Source organism: Pseudophryne corroboree, chromosome 9 (assembly GCF_028390025.1).
Source record: "Pseudophryne corroboree isolate aPseCor3 chromosome 9, aPseCor3.hap2, whole genome shotgun sequence".
Lineage (NCBI taxonomy): Eukaryota > Metazoa > Chordata > Amphibia > Anura > Myobatrachidae > Pseudophryne > Pseudophryne corroboree.
The window spans coordinates 113958032-113977270 of record NC_086452.1 but is presented as its reverse complement, the minus strand read 5'-3'; the positions used below and the strand labels follow the sequence as shown (position 1 = coordinate 113977270).

Genomic DNA, 19239 nt, shown 5'->3' with positions numbered 1-19239 from the left:
TCAAAGCCTGCCCGCATCTAAATATCAATCCAATAGATATAACGACACCCAAAATACATAGGAGAAACTTTCCAACATCCATTATGACTCCTTGAGCCCAGTCTCCTAAACCGGAGAACCAATTTCGCGGGTTCAACCATGACACCCAACCAGTCAGCTCATTACCTACAGCAGCAAGGGTGAGATTGTGTTTTCGACGAAATTCCCACTTTAATTGCAGAATATCGTCCATCTTTTGGTCTATGACCTCTACCGGATCCTCGGTGCTATTTGTGATATACGTGCAACACTTTATGCCGTACTGTGTTGCCAATGTAACACAATATCCGCCTGTTACTGCTGTAAGATAATTAAGAACCATCCTATGCTGAACTAGTTCTGTTTTGTAAGCTTGGAGTTCTCTTCCAGTGTATCTAAACGTGTCATCATACATTTCAGTGATATTATCTAACAAATTGGCGAGTGCGGAAATGTATCTATAATTCATCACACCTCGAGCGGTGCGAGTGAAATCTAACGCTACCAGAACCTGAATCCCGGTGGATTCATGGATAAGATCAGAGGCCGGATGCTCTAACCTTTCTGACAGTTGTCTTTTAACAAGGTGCTCGTAGTGAGTGTGAGTATAAGGAGTTTGGGCACCACGGTGTATGTCCTTCATTTTGTCATGTGTAACAGTCATTACTTCAGGCAATACTTTTCCAATATAACACAATCCTTCAGAGTTTGGGGCAAGCCACTTGTACGCCTTTCTCCCGCATATGAAATATGCATCATCGGGGAGAACATAAGGGACGGAGAAGGACATGACCATGTTACAAACCTTCCAGGTGAAATCTCCTGACCCTAATTCTTCCATCTGTCTAATGCACGTATCAGTTTGTACGATATGTGCACAGTATCCTGGTGATACTTCTCCAACTTTAGTAATCCTATTTCCTAAGGTATATCGATACCGGAATGATTTTCCTCTACTGGCTATGTGGCGTACGAGCTCTGTATCTGTAGGCATTCTATCTGCTCTGTGTGAAAAGGTCATGGTAAGGTTGCTCCATGACACTTCCCAATTTCCCGGTTTTCTGGGATTGGAGATGTTAAAACATATGAGGGACCTATCCACATGGTATTGGTGGAGCTTCAAACTAGGAGGGCTGGAGATGTTAAACCTCCGGTCCACCGGTCTCCCACCACTTAGCTCAAGTACCTCCCCTAACGTTAAAGGAAATGGTACTAGCCCTGATTTACTGTGACCCTGAGGTACTTGAGAGCATACCCAACAATCTGTTTGGTTTAACACGTTACCCACTAAGGAGTGATAGTCACTCAATGGATGCCGGTCTATATGGATATTAAAACTAGATTGGCATTTCTTTATGCATCCATCTTCAACCAGATTATCACAGAGCCTACAGATACAATTTTCCTCAGCTAACAATCCATCACAATTTCTTCTATCGGATCGTTTTCTGATACTCGCCTTTGCTTGTTGGCTTGGTTGATCTTGGAAAACTACGCCTCCATCATCATAATCGGAACCCATTCCAGAACCTCTTTCGACCTCTATGGTACTCTCGCCGGAACAGACTGCTCTGGTCAACATCATGGTTAACATCAAAATCCGGACCACAGTCTCTTGGGGCAAGTCCATCTTTGAGGAGGAAATAGAGAAGAATGAGAAGGGGGAAAAAGAAATTTTAAAGGAGAGGGGATGGGAAGTGGAGAAAACAATAAAAGGGAGAGGGGAGTCGACAGCTGCTTTCGGTCTTCAAGGCTCAGGTGCCGCCTCAGTCCTCCTGGAACAGACACTCTAGTGATACAACCTCTACCGTCTGTTCCTTATCACGGGACTTCTCTGGATCAGCAACCTTCTTGCAGTGGGATGAATGGACCCAAGTCTCTCTCTCAGCAACCTTCAATGCTGTGGTGCTAGTCAATAAGACCTGGTATGGTCCTTCCCATCTATCAATAAGACAACCTGAGCGTAGAAAATTTCGTATCATTACATAATCCCCAGGTTCAATGTCATGACAATTACTATCTGGTAAATCAGGAATCACCAACTTCAGATTATCATTTTGATTCCTCAACTGCTTACTCATATTAATTAAGTACTTTACAGTTACTTCATTGTTACATTTCAAATCATCCTGAGGGTTAATCATGACATGCGGTTGTCGACCAAACAAGATTTCAAAAGGGGACAGATTAAGAGGGGACCTGGGAGTGGTTCTGATGCTATACAAAACAATGGGTAAAGCTTCTGGCCACGTCAATCCTGTCTCTGCCATTACTTTACTCAATTTATTTTTAATAGTGCTGTTCACTCTTTCGACCTTCGCGCTCGCCTGTGGACGGTACGGAGTGTGCAGCTTACTATCAATTCCCATCAACTTACACATTCCTTGAAAGACATCACCTGTAAAATGATTCTAGGGATACCATATCTACATACAAATTCCTGCACAATTTTCTTAGCTGTAAACATAGCGGTATTTGTAGCTGTTGGAAAAGCTTCGACCCAATTCGAGAAAACATCTATACAAACAAGTACATATTTCAAATTTCTACATGGGGGTAATTGAATGAAGTCAATTTGTATTACTTGGAAAGGGCCGCCGGCAGGTGGGATATGGGATGGTTCTGTTGGTATTGCTTTTCCAATATTCTTTCTCAGACAGGTAAGGCATGACATTGCTCTTTTACTAGCATGAGAGGAGAATCCTGGGGCGCACCAGTATGCTCTTACCAATTTGCACATCCCCTCCTTGCCTAGATGAGTCAGCCCGTGAGCTGCTTCAGCCAGACACGGAAGGTATGCCCTGGGGGCCACTGGTTTACCATGTCCATCCGTCCAGAGCCCTGAGGACTCCTGGCCATATCCCTTTGCCTTCCAGACTGCCTTCTCCTGAGTGGAACACAAATTCTGCATTTCACACAACTTTTGTGTGTTGATGGTATTAAATACCATCAGTTGTGTGGTGTCTGTCCGTATGGGGGTAGCAGCTGCAAGCTTTGCAGCTTCGTCTGCTCGGCTGTTACCAAGGGATACTGGGTCTTGACTATATGTATGTGCTTTACATTTGATAACAGCCACTCTGTCGGGTTCCTGTATCGCTGTTAGAAGCCTTTTTATATACGCTGCATGCGCTATCGGTGTGCCAGCTGCCGTCATGAAATTTCTGAGCCGCCATAGGGCTCCGAAATCATGGACTACCCCGAACGCGTATCTAGAATCGGTGTAGATATTGGCAGACTTACCCTTAGCCAATTCACATGCTCTGGTTAGGGCGACCAGTTCAGCAACCTGGGCTGAGTGAGGTGGGCCTAGCGGTTCCGCTTCTATGGTGTCTTGGTCATCTACGACTGCGTATCCAGTACACAAGTCTCCCGAGTCTGACTGTCTGTGACAACTACCGTCCGTGTAGAACGTGAGTTCTGCATCTTCTAGTGGATTGTCACTGATGTCAGGCCTTGCGGTAAAATTTTGGGTCAAATATTCCATACAATCATGTGTATCTTCCTTTGCATTAAATCCTCCTTCCCCATCACTCTCACCTCCCACCCTTTGTGCCTGTCCAGGCACACCTGGGAGAAATGTTGCAGGGTTTAATGCACTGCATCTCCTTATGGTGATGTTTACGGGGGCCATTAGTGCTAATTCCCATCTCGTAAACCTGGCTGATGAGACGTGTCTGGTTTGGGCAGAATTCAATAAGGCAGATACCGCATGCGGTGTATGGATTGTGAGGTTGTGGCCTAGCACGACATCTTCGCTTTTCGTCACTAGCAATGCTATCGCCGCAACGCTACGCAAGCATGTGGGGAGGGACCGCGCTACCGTGTCTAGCTGAGCGCTGTAGTATGCAATTGGCCTGCTGGCATCACCGTGTTTTTGTGTTAGTACACCTGCTGCGCACCCAGCACTTTCTGTTCCGTATAGTTCAAAGGGTTTCCCATAGTCTGGCATACCTAGTGCTGGTGCCTGCGTTAGGCACTGTTTGAGTCTCTCAAATGCTGTTTCAGATTCGTCTGTATGCGAAATCCGATCAGGTTTGTTTGAAGAGACCATTTCCTGCAAAGGTAGCGCCAATATGGAAAACCCTGGGATCCAATTACGGCAATACCCACACATTCCTAAAAACGTCCTGATCTGTTGCTGGGTTTGTGGCAGTGTCATGTCTCTAATGGCTTGGATTCTATCAGCGGTCAGGTGTCTCAGTCCTTGTGTTAGACAGTGTCCCAAATATTTTACCTTAGTCTGGCATAATTGCAACTTGTCTTTGGAGACCTTGTGACCTGTGTCTGAAAGATGAAACAGGAGCTGTTTCGTATCCTTCAGGGACGCCTCCAATGAATCAGAACACAGTAGTAGATCATCCACGTACTGTATCAACACTGATCCACTTTCCGGTTGGAAAGACTGTAAACAATCATGCAAAGCCTGAGAAAATATACTTGGACTATCTATGAAACCTTGGGGTAACCGAGTCCACGTGTATTGGACTCCTCTGTATGTGAATGCAAACAAATATTGGCTGTCAGGGTGCAGAGGTACCGAAAAGAAAGCGGAGCAGAGGTCAATAACAGTGAAAAATTTGGCAGTGGGAGGAATTTGCATTAGGATGACAGCTGGATTAGGCACTACGGGGAACTGACTCTCGACTATTTTGTTAATCCCCCTTAGATCCTGCACTAGCCTGTAACCCCTCCCCCCACTCTTTTTAACAGGGAAGATGGGACTATTTGCTGTGCTGGACGTTCTTACTAGAATGCCCTGTTGTAGCAAGCGCTCTATTACCGGGAAAACTCCTAACTCCACCTCTGGCTTCAGAGGATACTGTGGGATTTTTGGAGCTATCCTACCATCTTTTACTTGTACTACTACTGGAGCTACATTTGCCATTAATCCAGTGTCCTGTCCATCTTTTGTCCAAAGCGACTCTGGTATCTGAGATGTCATCTCTTCTATTTGGGATGGATTCCTATTTGTCATAATGGAATGTGACATTAATTTTGATGGGGAGTCTAACATGTCTCGTACTTCCTGAGCGTGATTCTCAGGGGTGTCCAAGAATACACCTTCAGGAGTACAATAAATGACGCAACCCATTTTACATAGTAAGTCTCTTCCCAGGAGATTGGTCGGTGCCGATGCAGCCAGCAAAAAGGAATGCTTGGTATGCAAAGGCCCTATTGTAATCTCGGCTGGTTTGCTAACAGGGTAGTGCTGGACTACTCCTGTTACTCCTATGGCTGGAACTGTCCTACCAGTGGTTCTCATGCCCACTGTCGAATTGATCACTGACTTGGCCGCCCCTGTGTCTACAAGAAAGTTTAAAGTTTTACCGGCTGCATTGATTGCAATCTCTGGTTCGCTTCCAAGACTGGCAATCAATTTAACTGGTTGCAGATTACAGGTATGGCCACACCCCTATTGGGTATGCTGACCTCCCTGAATCCCGCTGGCAGCAACTACTTGTGAGGGAGTTAGCTGGGAACTACCAGAGGCATGCCAATCTCTGTTTGGGGGATATCTTTTTGTTTCCCCTGTATGTGGCTCAAAACTCCGCCTCTGTGGACCCTGCTCCCAATGTCGTGTGTGGTGTTGTTGTCTAGGGGGTTGAAAAGACCTTTGTACATTTCTTACTCTACAGTCTCGTGCAAAATGTCCTGGTTTGTTACAAGAAAAACATGTTATTACACTTGCCTTACCCACAGGATTCGGTGGTACATACGCAGGCTGCCTTGTGGTCAGCGCCTGTATACTTACGGACATCAACTTATCACTTTGCGACTCCCTGTGCCTAGTGATATTTCTGTCGTGATCAATAGCAGCCTCTCTCAAGGTGGACACTGACAGACCTCGCCAACATGGCTGCGTGGTCTGTACCCTAGCTTTTAGTGTTTCTTTCAAACCATCCATCAGTACAGATACTGCTACTTCTCGATGGTTTGGGTTGGTCTTTATGTCTTCTATACCAGTGTACTTTGCCATTTCTAATAGTGCCCGGTGAAAATATTCTATTGCCGTTTCGGACTCCTTTTGCTTAATGGAAAATATTTTATTCCATTTAACAACGGCAGGGAAATACTCCTTTAGCTGTAAATTTATCCTTTTTACATTATCCTTGTTGTACACGTCTGTAAGCGGTACATCTTTATCCAATGCACAATCAGCTAAAAACTGAGTTGCATCGACATTGGAAGGTAAACAAGCTCTTAGCAGTATCTGCCAATCCTTGTTGTTGGGTTCTACCGTGTTACCTAAATCCCTGATATATTTTTGGCTAGCAACTAAATCCTTCCTGGGGTCAGGAAATTCGGACACTATTGTTCTTAATTCCATTCTGGAAAATGGAGTATACATGGCAATGTTCCTTATGGGAGTGGCTCCAGACACATCTGTTTTTCCATTGGGAACTGCTATTACCCTTACAGGAGCAATTCTAACAGCCTCTTCCTGTGTAGATTCTACAGCTTGTTGTGGTACAATTGTTTCAGTGTAGTGCATGGTGCCGTACTTACCCGTTGACACGACCTCACCTATCCCTCCGCTAGGGGCTTTCACTAATCTCGTGGGTGTCGCTGTGCCTACTGTGGTCTCTGCTATGGTGGCTGCAAGAGAGAGAGCTGAAATTGTTGCTGAATCGTCTTCTTGATCACACTCCTGAGGAAGGTTCAAAACAGGGTACATCTTGCACGGGTTAATACTTGCATGAGTTATTTGGTTAACATCATTAACATTTACAGTGTTACTAAGAGTTTGTGTTTTACAACCCTGTGCGTTTCTCTCCGCAATCAACTTCTCTCCTGCAATGTATGGTGGAGGAGGAGCTGTGGCAATCAACTTCCTGACTGCCCCAGATCCCGCCGCCAGAGCCAAACCTCTCTGTATCTCACCTTCCTGGTGCCATAACTGTAAATAATCATGATGCTGAATTCGTCTCTTTGCTGATTTTACGAGACATATCCTCCTCCTTAAATTTTGTAACACCTCTGGACTGAAGCTACCTATTCTTGGGAACTTGTCCCTGTCTTGTACAGTCATTCTCTCCCATTCATCACATAAAGATTCGGTGTGAATTCCATATTTTTCACACATTACATATCGTGCCGACCCAACTGGTCGGTTCACAGAATCAACCTGAACCAGGGTTGATCGCCCCCTACCTGAGCAACTGGCCCCCATAGTCTGTAGGTGTTGCTTAGTCCTCCTTGGATTTTCTGTATCAAGGTTTTCAGCAAGCCTTTTCAGACAACCAAATTACTCCACAGTAGGCCGGCGGTGGCGGTTTACCGAGTACCCCACTCACTCGCCCACCTCGACCAATACGACCTGTAAACACCGTTATGATGCCAGCGTACTCGATACAGGGCCCCTATGGACCCTTCAGTTTACTGGAACATATGAGGGTTACCCGCAGGACACTTACTCTTTCCAGTAAAGTTGGGGTTGTTAGATAGTTCCTGAGTGACCAGCGAACTTCCCTTCCAAAAATAAAAAATTACACAAATCACGTCAGAGTGTACAAATAGCGTTTGTGACCACTTTACTCTAATGGTATTTAGGTCAGATTACTAACTACTGCACACAATTACGTGTGGTCCAATCGTTCAGTACACGAGCACTACTTGTCATGTACTGAAAGATCAATGGAATCGATGTTTCCGGCCGCGATTCCTTCAGCAAGAGCTTATGGCCTATATGGGTTCTGCACCAACACCCCAGGCGTTGTGCCACTGGACTTTTATAGCGGACCTTTTACCTTACGACCTCCTGGTCTTGTTCTTTATGACCTCCTGGTCTTGTTACCTTATGGTCCGCTATACTCTAATGCTCAAATATTATTTAACCAGAGATGCCTCCCTGGCCACCGTATATGTCACTTACACGTATGTTCCTTAACGAGTACCCGACTTTCCTTTTGGTTCCACCTTAAAGTTATATAAACTTTTGTATACAAAACACACTCACTCAACACATGTACACTTTGTTTCTATATCTATTTCTGCGCAGAAATTGTCTTCAGGCCAAAAGTGTTACCAATTAGGAGCAGGATCTGTTAAACTAAATTTTCAGATTTTCCAAAAATAGATTTGCGTTATTTACCGCGTCGCGTTATCTACCGCTGTGCGTTACTTATCGCTTTTGCGCTAATTATCGCTTTGCGCTAATTATCGCTTTTCGTGACTTGGGCTACGTGGGCGTAACCAGACGCTACGTTGCGTAATGAACGCTGCGTGCGTCTGCCTTTTGGATTGCGTACGCTAGTCTTTGTTAGCGACACGTGTACGCAATGCAAAGGATCCACCGTAACACAATATATTTATTTATCAATGTAGATGATCCCTGATCATCTACCGCAATCCACACTGACTGCCTTGTATCTCAGACAAACCGTGTGTTTGTTCTATACTTTAACTATTACCTCTACTTTTAAATAACAGCAAATCTCTTTTTAGCACTTTCTATCAACTATATAAAAAAAAATTGGCAAACAGGAATAGTGATATACGAAATTTGAAAAAGAAATGCAGATAAATGTATGCGTACGCAAGACAAAAGAAAAATAAACAGTTTTAAAAGACACAAGCGTTTTGTTCTTACTTCCGGTTACCGGATTCCTTCAGCACTCTTTACCTAAGCGAAGCAGACGCTTATCCCGCCAGCACTATGAGACAACCTCCCACCCTTTGCTGGAGGGATAATGTCTGCTGATCTACCTAGTGCAGATGTGAAAAGGACCGGACGAGCCCGCAATTGACAATGCTAAATTCCTTTGTCGTATAATCAACCCTTTATGAAGCTAAGAACACTGTACGCTGTTTACTTAAGAAATACCGTAATGATACGCTATTTGCGTAACGATCGCTCAGCCGTAGGCGAGACGCTCAAGCGTCACGTTCGCTCACGGCCCAGTGATCACAGGACACGTTATTGGTTATGTCTAGGGGAAAGATTCGCTGTAACGTAGCATACGCTAGAGACCACGAGGAGGTCACTAGCGGTGCAGACGCTCACAACACTATACCTTGATATTAAACCTTATACCGATGAAACACACAGAATACCTTAATGTGAGTACAGGGTGTAAATGCAACCTTGTGTAACCTGACTATCTACAAAGCTGTTTGAGCGTCACCGACGCTCAAGTGAACACTTAACACTATAGTAAATACACTGATACTGGTTTAGGGTTCCAAAGCCTATAATCTGTATTATATCTAGTATACTTGTAAAAGGGGATAACAGTACATATGATACACTACAATATAACAGAGACTTCCTAACCACAGAACTAAACAATAAATACAAAAAGACAATACTACACTGACCTAAATGCAATACGATACAATACTATAATACTATAAGGTATTTAAGAGAAAAAGAGGAGAGAGAGAGATAGAGAGAGAGAGAGAGAGATTGGCTCGCAGAAAGACAATGATTATGGAGAGAACTTACGCACAAAGGGTATGATCGCCTGCGCCTCGATATCCAGCTCCCGATTATCAGCAGATAACCGTTGATGAGAGAGTGAGAGCTGGATGTGGTCGGTCTGCCTATTTATGCCCCACACACAATGCAATCTCCTAGTCCCTACAATCCTACAGTTTATTGGACACAGGAATTCGGCCCTGTACTGTAACCAAAGGTCATAGGTTGATTCATACAGGTGGGCTGTGCTGATTTCCAACAGCTCAGGTGGGCGGGGAACTGGGTTTCCCGCCGCATACCTGAGTATGTGCAAATCATAGAAATGGACATAAACTTCTTATGTCCATAACTATTCGCACGAGCGATTAATACGCTCCAAACCAACACCGGAATATTGCTAATTAAATACTCTTCCGATGGGTATCAAACACTGCTGTATGACTCCTGTTAGACCCCTCGTGCAATACAAAGAGGGATTCCTCCGCTCAGGGACATTCTATCTAAACCAAACTTACAGAAACTATTGAGGGGAACATGATCTATAAACTACATTAATTGTGAACTTTTGTAACGAATGAGTCGCACGCTACGATCACATAAACTCTACCGTAAATGCGCATACTGCGCGTGCGAGTGCACGCTATTGCGGGTATGCGCTTCCACGGGAGAGCGTACGCATGCGCAGCACGGACCAGTGTGCGGTGCAAATATGGCAGTGTGCACTAAGACATTTTTCTGACTTTGACAATTCCCTCACAGCCTAAGAAAGCACCACATTATCAAATGCAGTCCTTTCGGTCACAAGAAACAAGAGAGTACGAGGTGCGTTCTTTCTTGCCAGAGGTAAGGGCAGAGGGAAAAAGCTGCACAACACAGCTAGTTCCCAGGAACGGAAATCCTCCCTGGCCTCTACAAAATCCACCGCATGACGCTGGGGCTCCGCTAAGGGAGTGCGCCCCAGTGGGGGCACGTCTTCGACTTTTCAGCCACATCTGGGTTCACACACAGGTGGATCCCTGGGCAATAGAAATTGTTTCTCAGGGTTACAAGCTGGAATTCGAAGAGGTGCCTCCTCGACGGTTTTTCAAATCGGCCCTGCTGACTTCTTCCCCAGAAAGGGAGATAGTGGTAAATGCAATTCACAAATTGTATCTTCAACAGGTGGTGGTCAAGGTTCCCCTACTTCATCAAGGAATGGGATATTACTCAACCCTGTTTGTAGTCCCGAAATCGGACGGTTCGGTCAGACCCATTTTAAATTTAAAATCCCTGAACCATATACTTGAAAAGGTTCAAGTTCAAGATGGAATCGCTCAGGGCGGTCATCGCCAGCCTGGAAGGGGGGGATTTTATGGTATCTCTGGACATAAAGGATGCGTACCTTCATGTTCCCATATATCCACCTCATCAGGCGTACCTGAGATTTGCAGTACAGGATTGTCATTACCAATTTCAGACGTTGCCGTTTGGGCTTTCCACGGCCCCGAGAATTTTCACCAAGGTAATGGCGGAAATGATGGTGCTCCTGCGCAAGCAGGGTGTCACAATTATCCCGTACTTAGACGATCTCCTCATAAAAGCGAGATCACGAGAGCAGTTACTGAACAGCGTGTCACTTTCACTGAAGGTGTTACAGCAACACGGCTGGATTCTCAATATCCCGAAGTCGCAGCTGGTTCCGACGACTCGTCTGATCTTCTTGGGCATGATTCTGGATACGGACCAGAAAAGGGTTTATCTTCCAACGGAAAAGGCTCAAGAACTCATGACTCTGGTCAGGAACCTATTGAAACCAAAACAGGTGTCAGTGCATCACTGCACTCGAGTCCTGGGAAAGATGGTGGCATCTTACGAGGCCATTCCGTTCGGCAGGTTCCATGCGAGGACCTTCCAATGGGACCTACTGGACAAGTGGTCTGGGTCACATCTACAGATGCATCAGTTGATCACACTGTCCCCCAGGGCTAGGTATCTCTCCAGTTGTGGCTGCAGAGTGCTTACCTTCTAGAGGGCCGCAGGTTCGGCATTCAGGACTGGGTTCTGGTGACCACGGACGCGAGCCTCGGAGGTTGGGGAGCAGTCACACAAGGAAGAAACTTCCAGGGTCTTTGGTCAAGTCAAGAGACTTGTCTTCAAATAAACGTCCTGGAGCTGAGGGCCATATACAACGCCCTTCGTCAAGCGGAGACCTTGCTTCGCGACTTACCAGTTCTAATCCAGTCAGACAACATCACCGCAGTGGCTCATGTCAACCGCCGGGGCGGCACAAGGAGCCGAATGGCAATGGCGGAAGCCACCACAATTCTTCGCTGGGCAGAAAATCATGTAAGCGCACTGTCAGCAGTGTTCATTCCGGGAGTGGACAACTGGGAAGCAGATTTCCTCAGCAGACACGACCTGCATCCAGGAGAGTGGGGACTTCATCAGGAAGTCTTCGCACAGATTGCAAGTCAGTGGGGACTGCCCAGATAGACATGATGGCGTCCCGCCTCAACAAAAAGCTGTAGAGGTATTGCGCCAGGTCAAGAGACCCTCAGGCGGTAGCTGGGGATGCCCTAGTGACACCGTGGGTGTTCCAGTCGGTCTATGTGTTTCCTCCTCTTCCTCTCATCCCAAAGGTGTTGAGAATAATAAGAAAAAGAGGAGTGCAGACAATTCTCATTGTTCCAGATTGGACACGAAGGGCTTGGTATCCGGATCTGCAGGAGATGCTCACAGTAGATCCGTGGCCTCTACCTCTATGACAGGACCTGTTGCAACAGGGGCCCTGTCTGTTCCAAGACTTACCGCGGCTGCGTATGACGGCATGGCGGTTGAACGCCGGATCCTAGCGGAAAAGGGCATTCTGGATGAGGTCATTCCTACTCTGATAAAGGCTAGGAAGGACGTGACAGCTAAACATTATCACCCTATATGGCGAAAATATGTTTCTTAGTGTGAGGCCAGGAATGCTCCTACGGAAGAATTCCATTTGGGCCGTTTCCTTCACTTCCTACAAACTGGAGTGAATTTGGGCCTAAAATTAGGCTCCATTAAGGTTCAGATTTCGGCCTTATCCATTTTCTTTCAAAAAGAATTGGCTTCTCTCCCAGAAGTACAGACTTTTGTGAAGGGAGTGCTGCATATTCAGCCTCCTTTTGTACCTCCGGTGGCGCCTTGGGACCTTAACGTGGTGTTGAGTTTCCTTAAGTCGCACTGGTTTGAACCACTTAAAATGGTGGAGTTAAAATATCTCACTTGGAAAGTGGTCATGTTGTTAGCCTTGGCTTTGGCTAGGCGAGTGTCGGAATTGGCGGCTTTGTCTCATAAAAGCCCCTATCTAGTTTTCCATATGGATAGAGCGGAATTGCGTACCCGTCCTCAATTCTTACCTAAGGTGGTGTCGTCTTTTCATATGAACCAACCTATTGTGGTCAGAGCCGGATTAAGCCTTTGGGGGGCCCAGGGCACTTAAAATAGGGGGCCCCTGCATGTGTGTGTGTGTGTGGAGGGGAAAATCATGTATGCCTAGGGTGGTGGTGGTGGAGGAGGGGGGGCTACTCCCGGGGGGGGGGGGGGGGGGAATCAATAACTATTGGGGGTGAGGGAGGAATAATACACCGTTAAATTATGCTGGAGGAGAAGGGAGGTTAAAATAATAATAAAAAAAAATACATTGGCCGCAGGGTGGGGTAGTGTTTTTTTTGCTTAGTGCTTTTTAATGGGGGGGGGGGGGGGGCGACTTTTCTTGCTTCTTAGGGATATGGGGTAACTATTATAAAGGTTTAAGTCCCTGCCCATTGAGATTTAACACAGTATGCAGTCTGCACTGCCACTGCTGCGGACTATAACAGTAAACTCATTACTGTGTGGGGTAGGCGCTCACCTCCGGACTATCTTGCTTGACAGCCCTCCTTATCAGTGCAGCAGAGAGGTCTGTTCCGTCTCCTGTCCAGTCCGCTGATCCGGGTCCCTCTCTCCTCGGTAACGCTGGGAAGAGGCATGGTCCCTGCTGCAAGCCAGGCAGCTGCTACTGCTGTAGCTACTGCTGTGAGTAACCCTTCGTGCAGCGTGACTGTGTATGCTGTGCAGGTAGTAGGGTCAGATGGATCTAAGCAGCTCTGTCCGGGGGGCCCCTTCAGGGAGGAGGGCCCGGGGTACTAACCCCTTGTGACCCCCCCTTAATCCGGCTCTGATTGTGGTGCCTGTGGCTGCACGAGACTTGGAGGATTCCGAGTCCCTTGATGTGGTCAGGACTTAGAAAATTTACGTGGCCAGAACAGCTAGAGTCAGAAAAACAGAAGCACTGTTTGTCCTGTATGCAGCCAACTAGGTTTGCGCTCCTGCTTCAAAGCAGACTATTGCTCGCTAGAAATGTAACACGATTCAGCAGGCACATGCGACGGCTGGATTGCCGTTACCAAAATCGGTCAAGGCCCATTCCACTAGGAAGGTGGGCTCGTCTTGGGCGGCTGCCCGAGGGGTCTCGGCACTACAGCTGTGCCGAGTTGCTACTTGGTCGGGTTCAAACACATTTGCAAAGTTCTATAAGTTTGATACCCTGGCTGAGGAGGACCTCCTGTTTGATCAATCGGTGCTGCAGGGTCATCCACACTCTCCCGCCCGTTTGGGAGCTTTGGTATAATCCCCATGGTCCTTACGGAGTCCCCAGCATTCTCTAGGACGTAAGAGAAAATAAGATTTTAAACCTACCGGTAAATCTTTTTCTCGTAGCCCGTAGAGGATGCTGGGCGCCCGTCCCAAGTGCGGACTACTTCTGCAAGACTTGTATATAGTTTTGCTTACATAAGGGTTATGTTATAGTTTTCATCGGTCTCCGACTGATGCTATGTTGTTTTTTCATACTGTTAACTGGTTAGTTTATACACAAGTTATACGGTGTGAATGGTGTGGGCTGGTATGAATCTTGCCCTTGGTTTAACAAGCATCCTCTACGGACTACGAGAAAAAGAATTACCGGTAGGTTTAAAATCTTATTATCTTGCTGCTCCGTGTCAGTTCTAGTATCCTCATCAGTGCTCAATATCTGTGCTTAGTATCAGTGCTGCATTGTGGTGACCAGTATATAATAATGCAGTACAGTAGTCCAGTGCTGTTCTCGCTGCCCAGTGTCAGTTCTAGTATCCTCATCAGTTCTCAGTATCACTACTCATTGTCTTATGCTGCATTGTGGTGACTAAAAGTCCAGTGTCTTGTGCTGCATCTTGCTACTGTAGGGTGCTGTGGTAGTGTCCTGTCACTGTGCATAGGTCATCATCATTCCAGTCACAGTGGTATCTGGTATCTATCTAGTGGTATCTAATTCCAGACATTACTGCCGTCTAATTCCAGATATATTACTGGCATATAATTCCACACATTAAAAAATGGAGAACAAAATTGTGAAGGGTAAAATAGGGAAAGATCAAGATCCACTTCCACCTAGTGCTGAAGCTGCTGCCACTAGTTATGGCAGAGATGATGAAATGCCATCAACGTCGTCTGCCAAGGCCGATGCCCAATGTCATAGCAGAGAGCATGTAAAATCCAAGAAACAAAAGTTCAGTAAAATGACCCAAAAATCTAAATTAAAAGCGTCTGAGCAGAAGCATAAACTTGCCAATATGCCATTTACGACACGGAGTGGCAAGGAACGGCTAAGGCCCTCTCCTATGTTCCTCATGACTAGTGGGTCAGCTTCACATGAGGATGGAAGCACTCAGGGCCGGTGCTAGGGTGTCCGGCGCCCTCCTGCAAACAATAAATTTGCGCCCTCCCTCCCATATAGAATAAAGGGACAGTGCTCGCAAAAGGGGTGTGGTCTCACATGGAAGGGGCGTGGCCACATAATAGTATCCCCAATTCAAATTACGCCACACAGTATCACAATCGTATTCACATTATACCACACGTAGTGCCTGATTCATATTGCACCCGATAGTTGCGTACCCAATTCACATTACGATACACAGTAGTGCTCCTTATACACAATACCCACAGTAGTGTCCCTTATACAAATAACACCCGCAGTAGTAGTGTCACACAAAATGCCCACAATAATAGCGTGCCTGATACACAATGCTCACAGTAGTCGTGCCACACAGAACGCCCACAGTAGTCGTGCCACATAGAGCGCCCACAGTAGTCGTGCAGCACTGAGCGCCCACAGTAGTCGTGCCACACAGAGCGCCCACAGTAGTCGTGCCACATAGAGCGCCCACAGTAGTCGTGCCACACTGAACGCCCACAGTAGTCGTGCAGCACTGAGCGCCCACAGTAGTCGTGCCACACAGAGCGGCCAGAGCAGTAGTGCCCCACAGAGCACCCACAGTAGACGTGCCACACATAATGCCCACAGCAGTAGTGATCCACAGAACGCCCACAGTACTAGTGCCACACAACGTCCACAGTAGTCATGCCACACATAATGTCCACAGTACTAGTGCCACACAGAATGCTCACAGAAGTAGTGCAACTATTAATGAACCTTACACTTAAGTAAACCGGAGGGGAGATAGAGGTGGTGAGTGGTACATACTGCACACAGATCCGTGGAGAGTGCTGCCGGCGCCACTGCCTAAAGTGCAGCGGGGAGGAGGGAGGGAGCCGGAGGGACCAAGCCGGAGCCGCGCTTCACGCTGCTGAGCTGGAGAGCACCACCTCTGTGCGGGAGAGTGCTGCCGGCGCCGCTGCCTAAAGTGCAGTGGGGAGGTGGGCAGGGCCGAAACCAGGAGTATTGTCACCTGGGGTAAGCCATTAACTTGTTGCCCCCCCACCCCCCATTTAAGTGTGTGTGTGTGTGTGTGTGTGTGTGTGTGTGTGTGTGTGTGTGTGTGTGTGTATATGTGTGTATAAAATCCACAAGTTCAAATGGGTAGCTAGGCATTTTCACTCTTTTTACTTGTATTTTTTATTTATTTGGGCTATGGATAAAGATAAAAAAAAACCTCTGTTATATCATCTGAGGTGGATTGTACCTGGGAGCCTGACACGGATGCTTCACGGGTGCGACCCGCCTCAGGCCCTTTTCCCACCGCAGATTCCAACTTGGCATACTGCCGGGTTGGTGACATTGCCTGTGACGCAGCGGGGGCGGCACTTGGAGATCACATGATCTCCAAGCGCTGCCTGTACATACACTGTGAACAGGAACCGGGTTGCATCGACCCGGCTCCCGTTTGCACAGCACAGTGTGCCGTGTTCAACCCTGCAAGCTACCTGGAGTTGGAATACCAGGTCAATCGACCCGGATTATTCCAACTGGGCCCTTTTACATCAACCAGCAACATGGGTTATGCACGCTCATGTCCAATAAACCGTGTTCCTAGCTGGCGGTGTAAAAGGGGTATACAATAATAACCCATACATTGATACATACATGAAGTCACACACCTATACAAATACATGCTGTCACACACCTAAAAACATACACGCACACATACATATAATCACACACCTGTATACAGTAAGTACATATATAGTGACACATATACATACAGCATACTTGCCTACCCTCCCGGAATGGCCGGGAGGCTCACGAAAAACGGGTGACCCTCCCGGCCCCCGGGAAGAGCAGGCAAGTCTCCCGATTTACGGGGGTCACCCCCTGCGCGCCGCCCACTTAACGAGTAAAGTGGGCGGTCCGGGCAGGTGATGACGCGATTCTTGTTGAATCGCGTCATCGTAACCACGCCCCCTGCTGTATAATGCCGGTAATAGCGGCATTACACAGCAGGGGGCGTGGCTTAAACGGTGTCTTCGGAAGCCCCGCCCCGTTACGCATCTGCCCCGCCCCCGTTACGCCTCTGGCCCGCCCCCTGCACGGCATCTCAGGCCCGCCCCCCCCCTGCTGAGCCGACGGGCTGCTCTCTCCCGGAGAGAGCAGCCCAGAAGTCGGCAACCCTGACATACAGTGACATACCAGCACACATACAGCTATGTAGTCACACACCTATTCACATACAGTCACACACAAGCAAACACATATACACACATATAGCAGTCACACACACAGTGCCCTTCCCTGAGTCATACTCACTGTTTTGGCCATGCTGCTGATCACATTCCCTCCATTCTCCCATGCTGCTGGAAACATGGCACTGTGTAGTACAGTGCCGTCTAGCCCCGCCCCCTTTTCGGACCTTAAGTGTCTTCTTAGTTTAGTGTGCACTGGCATGATTAATGGCAGTGGGGGGAAGAGGGGGGTGGGGAAAGGCTGGGGTAACTTGTTGTCCCCTACCTCTGCCCCCTCAATCCTGTTCAGCTGATCACTGCAAAGATGAAACTGAAAGTAAACTACAGCTCCCCGCAGCAAGGGCTGCTGGGAGATGTAGTTTATGTTCAGTTTCATCTCGACGGCTGCTGCATAGGGAAAGGACCCCTCTCCTATCAGGCGCCCAGGTGACGTGCCCCCTAGCCACGGCCATGAGGAGGTGGTGGAAGCTGGAGGGAGGGAGCCGGAGCCGCACTTCACATTGCCTGCGTCTGTCATACAGTGTGACAAACCCAGCAGCAACAGCAGAGCAGGGAGAGCACCTCTTCCTACCAGCGCCTCCCTGCTTTGCAAGAGCTGCTGAGCGGTTAGCGCCGGCTCTGGAAGCACTCATCCTCCTGCTAGAAAAATGAAAAGAGTTAAGCTGGCAAAAGCACAGCAAAGAACTGTGCGGTTTTTTAAATCACAAATCCCCAAGGAGAGTCCAATTGTGTCGGGTGTGATGCCTGACCTTCCCAACACTGGACGGGAAGAGGTGACTCCTTCCACCATTTGCACGCCCCCTGCAAGTGCTGGAAGGAGCACCCACAGTCCAGTTCCTGATATTCAAATTGAAAATGTCACTGTTGAAGTACACCATGATGAGGATATGGGTGTTGCTGGCACTGAGGAGGAAATTGACAAGGAGGATTCTGATGGAGAGGTGGTTTGTTTAAGTCACGCACCCGGGGAGACACCTTTTGTCCATGGGGTGAATAAGGCCATTGACATGCCTGGTCAAAATACAAAAAAAATCACTTCTTCGGTGGAATTATTTCAACAGAAATGCAGACAACTGGTGTCAAGCCATGTGTTCCCTTTGTCAAGCTGTAATAAGTAGGGGTAAGGACGTTAACCATCTAGGAACATCCTCCCTTATACGTCAACTGGAGCGCATTCATCAGAAGTCATTAACAAGTTCAAAAACTTTGGGTGACAGCGGAAGCAGTCCACTGTCAACTAAATCTCTTCTTCCTCTTGTACCCATGCTCCTGCAAATCACCCCACCAACTCCCTCAGTGTCAATTTCCTCCTTAGACAGCTACTGTCAGCGCCAACAGCTCCTCCTTCATTTTCCACTGGAGCTGCCATGAAAAGGATCAAATTTCCAAAACCACCCGCTGGCAGTGATGCAGGGCAGTCAGGAGCAATAGCTGACATCTGGTCCGGACTGAAGGACCTGCCAACGATTACTGACATGTCGTCTGCTGTCACTGCATATGATTCTGTCACCATTGAAAGAATGGTGGAGGATTATATGAGTGACAGCATCACTGTAGGCATGTCAGACAGTCCGTACGTATACTGGCAGGAAAAAGAGGCAATTTGGAGGCCCTTGCACAAACTGGCTTTTTTTTACCTAAGTTGCCCCCCCTCCAGTGTGTACTCCGAAAGAGTGTTTAGTGCAGCTGGTAACCTTGTCAGCGATCGGCGTACGAGGTTTCTTCCAGAAAATGTGGAGAAGATGATGTTCATCAAAATTAATTATAATCAACTCCTCCATGGAGACATTTACCAGCAATTGCCTCCAGAAAGTACACAGGGACCTGTGATGGTGGATTCCAGTGGGGAC

At 47.3% G+C, this 19239-nt stretch overlaps 1 long non-coding RNA gene across 1 annotated transcript in view; it reads right to left on the bottom strand.

Annotated features, from left to right (window-relative positions):
- Positions 1–17730, bottom strand: part of LOC134956758 (uncharacterized) — a 287907-nt gene extending 270177 nt beyond the window's left edge. The window contains exon 1 of the long non-coding RNA XR_010186153.1: positions 17454–17730. This is a non-coding gene — a long non-coding RNA (uncharacterized LOC134956758). The remainder of the gene's footprint in view (positions 1–17453) is intronic.
- Positions 17731–19239: the final 1509 nt, after the last annotated feature.